The following is a 9,130-nucleotide window of genomic DNA, read 5'->3' as shown; positions in this document are numbered from 1 at the left end:
AACTCTCTATTGTCTTGAGGAGGCATTTGTTCAAACACTAACCTATAGTGTAAGCTAAAAAAAGTCTTACATTTATGTTGAAATGCTGTATTGGAAAATATAGTGCAAAAACAGGTGCTGAAAACAAAAAATGTCCTTGACGAGACCTCTAAATGTAGTTTTCTGGACTCCCCTCACCACCCCTTAAAGACTGGGGTCACAAAACAGCATTTTACATGCAGCCTTGAGTAGTCATTCTCTGGTGCGATGTGCTTAACAACAGTAGAAGCCTACACATATTAATAGGAACTATAAGGAACATCAAGCTTGGCCTTCACCTGAATATATAATCTCCAACTAGAATCCTTCCCAAGTGTAATAAAATACCATCCTCACTTCTGCCCTGCTCCTCAACATCTTCACCTCTACACCGACCAGTGAAAACCATTAGGCCTTGGGAGCCACTAAGTAAGGGCATCGCATTCCCTCATGCTAACCCCCCTTCCTCCTTCCACTTCCTGTCTGCTGTATCATGTCAGAGGATGATGTGCTACTCGGTATGCAGCCCAAGGGACGAATGGATGGATGGCATAATGGAAGAATGGACTCAGAATGAGGATAAGCTCTGCCCGACCTGACTCATTACAGACTGGCCTTGCCCCGTAGTCTACGCTCCGGCGCGCATGAAGCCGCCAGGGCACCCCGGTGGATGGATGGACAGGGAATGAGAAGGGGGAGGGAACACATAAGGAATAAAAAAACAGCAGGGTCTGAGAAAAAGTAGGCCGATGATGATGTGTCACAATGCCCACTTAGAAGCAGCGTCACCTAACCTACATTTATCTGGATACTTTTTTCTCAGTGGCTGTGTATTAGATGTGTACATGCTGGCAGAAGCATGAAGCGCCATGTTGCTTTATGCCAGCGGTAATGGAGACCACCAACATAGACCGCAACCCGCTGTTTAGGGCAGTAGGGTTAAATGCAAGGAGTGCTCCCTAAAGAGAACTAAAAAAAAGCACAATATGCCGGAAATTGTTTTTCATACAACGGTTTTTGTAAAAATCTAATACTAATAATTGTTTTTCCAGTGTTTGTTCATCCAGTGCTGTTGAACTTAATTAAAAATAACAGCAGATGTGATTGGGATCAGATGTGAATATTTACTCATATAAAACTAAATATTTAACTGATTGCATTAACTAAAGTATTTGTTTTTCTCTTTGCTGTACATATATTTAGTCCTTAATCCAGTAACATCTAAAACCTCTATGAGGCTGAAAATGTTACATAAGCAGATATAATTAAATTACCAGCTCACTGAAATAAACGGTTAATTAAAGTTTGAGTTCAGCACATTATAGGCTCTCGAAACCCACTCACCAGGAGATAGTTAAAGGTTGAAACTGTAAACTGCTGCACAATTACTGAAGGTGGGTTGACGCTTACTGCATGCAACGGACAACAGTTTGGTAGAAAGATTAATGCAGCTTTCATAAATTACAAATAGATGCTGGAAACACTGAGATATGAATCATGTTCCTAATTTTTTAGTTCACACAGGTGGATAAAGAGTGGTGGAAAAAGATATTTAAAATGTGTAAAAAAGGCCACTTTAATGAATGTAATGTTACTGAACATCTGACATAATTCATTAGTGGTGGTATATTTGCCTATCTGGCCATGGGTTTAGAATAAAACACTTAAGTAAGGTTAAACTAAACACTTGTCTAAAAGCACTCCATTAAAGGTATACACTTCTGCAAGAGAACATAATGCTTAGCAATGAACAGCCATTCAGAACCATTTACAGTTACAGAATACACTTTTGAATAATTCTTGTGCCATTTTCTCCACTTTGATTTATTGAATGTAAAAGTATCAAGTAAAAAAGTACTAAAATACCTTGAATCTTGAATACAAACACTTGAACACGTGTGTCAAAACAAGTTGGCGTTTACTTTGAAATGTCAGACAGAAGGTCTTCAAATATTGATAATATTTATAAACAAAATGTTTTTCCTAATAATAAAATGACTTTTACAAAAACAACACACGTCTTTCAGGAATTTCAGAAAAGAGTATCCAACGACAATTTTTTTCTTTTTAAGTGATCACATATCAAAATGACTTTTAATTCAGAAACTGAAAGCAACATCATAGTAGATCAAGTCATTTTATGAATGGCCTTTTAATGTATTTTTCTGAATTGCATACTACATCCAGACAAAAAATGAATGTAATATTGTTATTGACCCATTTGCTGTTTATTTGATTTAATACTTAACAGCCTTAATGGTCCAGATGAAAAATGTATTACATTAAATTGATCCTGTTGAAACATTTGACCTAAATGAACAGCATACTATGTTTTACATGACTAGAAAAGCATTAAACCTTCACAAAGGCAAAGAAAATCCATTCCAGGGGGCAAATATTGTCTGACACTGACACTGCCTCAAACCCACCCCACTAAGATGTGAATGAATAAGACACACACTTTTAAAACAGTGGAATAGACCATTAGCCCCAGTGCACACACTTACACTTCATTTAGACTACAGACTAACAGAAACGTGTTGTGGGGTGACGGTTACTAGGGCTGCAATGTGAAGCTTTAACGCGACAAAATAATGAGACAATTCTAGGCTTGGGGAAGGTAGGAAAGGGAAAGACTTTATTGTAGTGGGTTGTAGTGGGCACCTTCACGTTCGTGTGTCTGCTCACACCCCCAGCTCAGCTCCACAACGAGGCTGAGGGAGACACGGCGTTCAATTACACCGGTCGCCAGTGAATAGAAGGGACGAGGCGCGGGGAAATGCTCGCCTGTGCCGTCAGTGAAATGCGCCTGAGATTTAGCCCCTGAATGCACACGACGCCACCGAAATGCCGGGCTGGAAGAAAAATATCCCCGCTTGCCTGCAAGCCGACCAAGAAGGAGGTATGAAAAGCAGTGCTTTAATAGTTTTGCTTTTGCACGAGCGTTGTTTCAGGGGCGCGTTCTGCTTATTGTTATGGTCTCGCGGTTTGTTTGCTACACTATAACTGTTGATGTTTGGCGCGAAATGTTTGGAACCTTCGGCGCTACGTTGTATCAACTTTTTCCTGGCGAGCAGTGGCTCGAGAGATAATACCGCGCCCGCCGTGAGGAATTCCGTAGTAATGCACTTGCTCGACCGGGTTCTTTCCTTAAATCGACATTTTAGGCTGTTTACACACAGATTATTGGCTGCTTACGCTTAGTTCCCTCTTTTATTGCTTCCTTTATTTTTGGTATAATATATTTGGACCTCTGTTGTTGCCAATGCACCGCCCATATTGATAGTAGCCTATAGATAGTATATGTTCATAGTACTCAGTTTTCAAAATGTTGCCTCTACAGTCATGACATTTCTGTCGCTTCCACTTGGCTTGGCTGATAACCATGTGTATGCGGTATGTGACAGTTCATTTCCTATTCGTAAACCGAATGTATAATACACACCAATGGAATCGTGTAATTGTATGTCTGTCATATGGGCTTATCCTTTCGCTTTAAAAGTCTCCATAGCTGTAGGGCACGAATTGCAGCTCGTTGCTGTCTGTAGCCGTTGTTATTTAACGTTTAAGGTGTGTAAATAGAAATGTTCGCTAATGGTTTAGATTTTTTCCTCACGCACAGGTGATTTTGCGTTAGAATTCGGCGACAGAATTTCACTGTTCAGGACCTAATGAAATCTTATCCATCACAGCCATGCATGTCGAGTGGAACGGGTCTGAATGGTCAGGGGAAGAAGTCTTGCACTTGCCCACAGCAAACAGGCAGAGTACACCGAGCACGGGTTTATAATGAATCAAATCAAAGCAGAGTGGAATGAGCATGTTTCAGAGGACAGTTAAATATGTTTGCACGTTGCACACGTGGTCTGTCGGTGTAAAGATTGTTTGTTATACATATGGAGCAGCACTTAGTGCAAATATTGATGCAGGGTGTGTGTGTGTTTTAGATAATAATAGGTAGATCTTTGGAAAGGGCTGTGTTCTCTAAAGCAGTACAGTTGTCAGTGTCAGCTGACAGTGTTTATATGCTCAAGAACATTCTGCTTAAGATTGGAATATGATTTTGTTAGCATGTTAATCTGATGACAAGAAATAATCTGAATTAGGTTGTTGGTATGTTCTTGTATTAATCACAATTCTGGGTGATGTAAACACCTTATTTGCAATAGCCATATTATTTATATCCATGCAGATGTCATTATGCATTGTGCAGTGGCTGTTATTGAAAGTCAAAGATTTGGAGCAAGGAGAATTTCCCTCCAAACATGAAAAAGAAATTGCAGTTCATTGCAACAGTTGCGACAGTAATGGGTTGAATAAATTAACACGGAAAAAATGAATACATAAATATACATGGATTTTTTTTTCTTCACTCAAATGATAGGATTAACCAAAATATGCACTTTAATCAGAAAATGGAAAGGTTCTGGATGGGTTGTGTCTTTTTATGCAATTGTGAATGGCGGGGATTCTCTGATGTTCATATTCTGTGCGTTTTCATTGACACGTGGTTCTTGGAGACTGGTATAAATAAATCGTGTGTGGAGAGAAGTATTTGAGATCATGTGTGCATCTCTTTGATGACTTAAATGACTCTCTCAGGTGTTGAATGTGAATGTTCGGTCATTGTCATCATGACTCAGGACTGATGAATTTCATTTCACCATTGTCATGGATGATTTCACCTCAGAGCTGCTTTTGCATGAGCCGTGCTTCCTTGAGACTGTGTAAAAGCATTTACATCCTTTTTATAGAGTCTGTTTGGAATGCTAACGTAAAGGCTTATTTTATTAGACAAGGTTATTTTAAGCCACTCGCAGTCAAACAACAAAACATACATGTAGCTGCCACAGTGTGAGTCAGTATGGTTTAAATAGGTGTATATTCACTTTTAATGCTAATTATTTAGACTTCATTGGAATGCTGCTGAATGCTGCAGATCCACATGCAAAAGCAAATTTTGCATGGCATTAGTGCCATCTTCGGCACGCTGGCACTTGTGATCTGGTGCCCTGCTGCCTGGCAATGTGGCTTATAATTGGGTTTGAGGGGAAACAGCGGGGGCTGAATGAGCCCCCCCATACAAAACAGGGATATTGCAGAAAGCTGTGGATGATGCTGTGTCCTTGGATCGGTGCAGAATTGCTATGGCTTGCAAACCTCCTCCACCTCCTCCTCTGTGTCTTTGTATTGAACGGGTAGGGAGATCTAGGGCATGGAGTGTAAAGCTTTGTATGTCTCTTAGATGCTGCTTCTCCTGTGTGCTGCAGGACTGCAGTTGTTGGAGCAAGTAGGTTTACGTTTTTATCATTCTTTCCATAATTAAATTTAAGGATATCTAGCTGTATTTAATGCTTGGGTCTTGAGAGTACAGGTGTGCTTGTCTGTGCACCTAGGCAATGTATCCGTCCTAACATTTGGTAAAGATGCAATTCATCATCTGAGCTAATAAGATCATTTAACCAGATTTCAGGACTTGGTGATGGATCGAATGAGAGTATTCAATTTATAATAGCAGTCAGAAGTACCTAAAATATGATATATGAGCAGGTTTGAATGATGCGGCACAAGTCAGATCTTCTTGCTGTGTCTGCCTCAACATATTGATTATATGTTTATCATTTTACAGAGATACTGTAGTTTACATAAAAAAAGGACATTTATCAAGCATTTTATGCTGCCTTCAAGTTATTGAGAATTTAGTAAAGGTGTCTACTTGCTGCAAACTTGAGATACAATTTGAATCCCCGGGAAAACGCATAAACTTTCACCATAACAGAGAAGATAATTTTCATAATTGTTCAAAATACAACCACCTTGTTTGCTTTTGCACATTCAGTTATATATATTTATGTATATCTGTAACCATTTATTGAATTTTTGTTTTATAGTGTTTATATTGAACATCAGCACTGTGTCTCAGTCAGTGCGGAAAAAATATTCTCTCTGAAGGTTGGTTTCATAATTAGACCACTTGATTTTTCTCTTTTGCACTGATTTTTAATTTTTTTTTTATTTAGCTTATATTGTGTCTTTGCTATTTGGAAAATGTGTCTGCTGTTTTTTTTTTCTAGCAATTGAAAGACTCCAGTGCTGTTATTTGCAATATGTAATGATAAAACTCTGCTTGCCTTTCAGCATTTGCAGCTGAATGTCCATATGTGTTGCATTAAACAAATGAGTCCGTAATCATGATCGTATAAACACGAAGCAAAAACGGGATGGTGACGTGTTATATTGTTTCATTATCTCTCTTAGTTATGAATGGGGAATGGCCTGTAGTCATTCACTAAAGCACAGACTTGTTTTGCTGTCTGATCTGTTTTGAAGCAGCTGAGCCGCTAGAACAATAGATTAATGTCAGTTCCGCACCTGAAGCCGAATGATGATATTTGCCTCTTGAAATCAGTAATTGTGGATTTTTATAGAATTGGAGGAGTGGAGGCATCATATTTGTGCATTCATACGTGCACTCGTACTTGTGATTTCCTCTGGGTAGAATGAGAAAGCAAAATGCAGTGCTTCCCACAGGTTTGAAATATACTTGTTTTGAAATATACTTGCGGAGGTGGCCGGGTGGAAAATCCTCCTATTACCCACGGCACAAAAATGGTCTTCTAGATGTGGCAAATAACAAATAATGTATTTATTTAAATTCATTTTAATAACGTAGGCTACTATTATATTTAATTACATACTTGTATTATGCACTGTAAATTATGCTAAATGACAGCATTTAAATGGTAGAGTTCTCCTTGCTTTGTCATAAAGTGTCTCTCTCAGTGAATGGGACACAGATTTTACTGATACTAGTAAAATCTATATATTGAATATGTCAAATAGTGTTCTTTCACTTTTCTTCCTGTGGGGAAGCATTCCAGCCAGAAACTACCATAGTTTACTATGAATTAAATGGAAATTAAATTAAATGCAATTTATTGTGTAACCAAAATACCAATAAAGCCCCCCCCCCCCCCCCCCCCAAAAAAAAAAACTTAATTATAAAGAATCCTGAAATACAGAGTGACTCTTATTTTTAAATATCTATATTATTGCGGGTTGATCCTTCAGATGAGAGCTCAACTATACATTCTTACAACCATTTAAAACATTAGCTATATAAAGGTCAAAAGTAGACATTATTGTCAAAATTGATCAACTCGAGTTCATAAGCAATCGCTTGGCATAAATGGGCTCTATTCATCGATTGAGAATCATTTTGAAGCAGTCTGAAGCGCTGTTGCGCGAGCCTGTAGAACGCACAACAATGCCGCCCCGCTCTTTTAAAACAATTTTTTTTTATGAAATCATAGCCTTTTAAAATTTAATAATCAATAGGCTGTATCGCAATTTATGTTTTTCAATCCCCAAAATATAAGCCGTCTTAAAATGATCATTAAGATGTTTGTTTTACCATTTCATGTATTGAAGACTTTTTATGACATTAAATTTAAGAAAACTCTTTTCTTTTTTTTGCTTTATTCGCACACATGCTCCTAAATACATTTTACAGTTTGGACACATCTGTTTTTAGTCACAAATGCGACTGCACTGTCAAGCCCTTTCTTTGTCTGTGAAATATCCACCGCGTCACTGCAGCGCACAAGGGAATGTCAGCAGAAGTAAACAGTTCTCGTGCACACAGAACGAGCAGATACAAAACGTGTAGGGCAAGGGGAGATTTTCCACTAGTTGATCGCGGATGGTTTCATTATTTCGGGCGGATAAAAATAATAAAAGCAAAAATGTTACTTGGGCGGCCGTTAATATACCAAGTAAAGTCAATATACCAGTGTTGGAAACACTGAAATGAGAGCGTGGAATTGGAATTGAAACAGGGTGATTCAGTGCCCCCATCTTGCTGCAATCAGATGTATGCTGGTCAACCCACATGAGCTTTGATATGGACATTTTAGTATTATATTCAGGTAGTCCTTTGACAGAAACTTTTAAGTATGTGTTTTTGAGGTTATATAGATTAAATAGTTTTAAAGATAATTTTTTTGTCATTTGTTTTGATATTAAAATACTACTATCCCAGCTTCATATCTAGAGACAGCTGTAGGTAAAAAATAATAATAGAAATGCCATTTGAAAAGTGTAAACACAGACTGTGGTGCTATAAATATTTCTTTATTTCTTTAAGTATCCTGACCAGCCTAACATGACAACATTGACTCTGTCTCCTCCGTGATAAATTACCAGACTGTTAATGATGTGAGTAGCCTCACTGTGGGGTCACTGAGAAACTGCAGCCATGCAACCTCTCCCTTATTTCTGTTCACCTGCATAAAAAAATACAGCTACAGTACCTTCAAAATTTCTCAAAGCAGCCCTTTTGTGCTTATTTTATTTAGTCAAAATCAGAAGTTTCCCAGAGGTTTGTCACTGTCAGCAGTATGGGGTAGTAGCCTTTCAGGTCATGATGGAAACATAACTTGGCCAAGTCAAGTTTTTGAATGATTGCTTTCAGAAAAAGAGAAATTGCTTTTAGTTTTTATTTTTTCCTCTAGAACTGCTGTTCAGCTCAGATGTCATTTGTGGTAGCAGCAAGTACAAACATGTCTCAATTCACAAAGATAATATGGCGTGTGGGATGTAAGATCCCTATAGCTCTGGGCGAAAAAGGTGTGCAAGTTTCATATGGATTTTGTTGAAAAACTAGAAGATTCTATTGAAACAATGTCAAGTGGATTTTTCGCTCACAGTGGTCTTTGCAAACATTTTCAGGGCTCAACAATAAGGATGGCCCCAAGCCAGTGTAAGAGCGTTAAGGGCCAGCTAGCTGCATTGGGCCAGTGCTGCATTCAAATACATGTTTTTTTTTGTGTGAGTGTTTGAGATCAGTGCTAATATTTGCAGGGCAAGTAAAATCTGAACTACTGGCCCAGCTGTGACAGCAGAGCAAATTGTTTTTGTTAAGCCCTGATTATACTCAATTCATTTTGGAACTATCTCTGTCTAGTTGTGTCCAGAAACACTAGAGACCAAGTAACCATGAGAACACATTAACCGCAATGCTTTGACATTCAGCAGTGATTTGCTGGAGTGTGATTTATCTCTGACCTGTTGAGGTCAGGTCGAGTTTCCTGATTAGGACGGTACTAACATT

Source organism: Sinocyclocheilus grahami, unplaced genomic scaffold, assembly GCF_001515645.1.
Source record: "Sinocyclocheilus grahami isolate Dianchi unplaced genomic scaffold, SAMN03320097.WGS_v1.1 scaffold1.1, whole genome shotgun sequence".
Lineage (NCBI taxonomy): Eukaryota > Metazoa > Chordata > Actinopteri > Cypriniformes > Cyprinidae > Sinocyclocheilus > Sinocyclocheilus grahami.
This window is presented reverse-complemented; position numbering follows the sequence as displayed.